Genomic DNA, 1,501 nt, shown 5'->3' on the forward strand with positions numbered 1-1,501 from the left:
CGTGCCCCAGCACGCCCGGCCGGCGTGCGCGCCCGGCAGCGGCTCTATCTCCACTCCGCCTCCCGCCGGCCCGCGACCAAGCGCAGCCATTGTTCGCGACGCAGCTCCCGCCCCCTGGCGGCGGCCGGGCCCCCCAGCTGCAGGCTCTGCGGGGCTAGCGGCGGCGAGTTGGGCCCCTGGGCGAGGGCCGTTCCCGGGGGCCTTGGGCAAGCGGGCGAGCGACTGCGCTAGGAGCGCGCCCAGTCCGCAGTCTCCTCGTCCCCGGCGCGGCTCCCCGCCCCCTCGTCTGCCAGGGGTGGGCCTGGGGCAGCCCCTTCCACACCTGCAGTCGGCAACTTCCTTCCCCGCCCGACTGACCGTCTGCTCTTTCTGGTCCGCACCCTGTGCTCTGATTCCCCGCTCGTACCTTTCCCAGGCTCTCAGGCTGCCCCTCTGTGCTGTGCAGGGGACGCGCGACCATCCCGCGTCTGCTCCGGCCGCCGCTGTGCGACACACGGTTTAGCGGATCCTGCACCTTTCCAGACGGGGGAGGGGGCGAGAAGGAGGTTGCTTTACCGTCTCGCCCAGCAAACACCAGGGATCCGTAATCACCTGCTCGCCAAGACCCGCGGCGTGGCCAGACCTCCTCCTCCACCGAAAAAATTAGTCACATGAAAAAGAATCCTTGGAGCCAAAAATGAGAACCATTGAAAACAATGCCCTAGATCCTAGATTTATGAAGCAGGAGTGCCAGAAAACAAATTACATCTGGATTCGTCCTGGTTTTGATGTGGATTACTTTTGTCTAGATAACTTCAACCCAGTTAAGCTCGATGAAATTGAACACTTCGTTTAGTAACGGGCACCAAAAATAATCTGACAATAAAATAAATTTCTAAATAGAACTATTAGTGTGCTTTCACAAACTTATTCATTTGCAACGTTATTCCTAGAGTTTCTTCCCGGTGTCACTTCTCTGAGAAATGTCTCCCAGGCCGGTGATTTCAGTCATCATCTAAAACCAATCTCCTGTCTACACTTGGGAAGGTAGTATGTGTCCTGGTTAAAAGCAAGGGCTCCAGAGTCAGATAACCAAGGCTGGATATCCGCTTACTAACTGGAGAGGAGACTACCGGCATGTTACTTATCCTGAACCTCAAGAGGAGACTACATGTGATATTTTGTATTTAAATGTGACAATATATATGAAGCCCTTTAAACAGGGCCGGGCATGTAGTACCTCTCCTGGTACAATGTTAGCTACAGCTGTATTTTTCCTCCCAGAACTCTTTACTATGTTCCTTTTTCCCTCCTTTTCACCTCTACCAGTTCCCTCGGATTGAACATGTTGCATCCTTCCTAAATTTGCAGCGCTCCTTCTAGCGGTTCACGCACCTAGTCAGCATTCTAATACAGTCATGCCTTACCTAGCCATAGGCAGATGTTCTGAGGAACGTGTCATTGAGCGATTTTTGTTGTTTTGTGCACATCATAGCGTGCTCTTACGCAAACCTAGGTAGTC

General features: G+C 54.2%; 1 protein-coding gene across 5 annotated transcripts in view; it reads right to left on the reverse strand.

The window, feature by feature from the left end:
- STAU2 (staufen double-stranded RNA binding protein 2) overlaps window positions 1-635 on the reverse strand; it is a 344,502-nt gene extending 343,867 nt beyond the window's left edge. For 2 of the 5 annotated variants that reach the window (XM_017851604.1, XM_017851606.1), the window contains exon 1: window positions 407-635. The gene's annotated coding sequence lies outside the window, so the exon portion shown is untranslated. The remainder of the gene's footprint in view (window positions 1-406) is intronic. The other 3 variants (XM_017851602.1, XM_017851600.1, XM_017851605.1) reach the window with 3 other exon arrangements.
- Window positions 636-1,501: the final 866 nt, after the last annotated feature.

The sequence above is a fragment of the Rhinopithecus bieti genome, unplaced genomic scaffold (genome assembly GCF_001698545.2).
Source record: "Rhinopithecus bieti isolate Rb0 unplaced genomic scaffold, ASM169854v2 scaffold_32422, whole genome shotgun sequence".
Classification (NCBI taxonomy): Eukaryota; Metazoa; Chordata; class Mammalia; order Primates; family Cercopithecidae; genus Rhinopithecus; species Rhinopithecus bieti.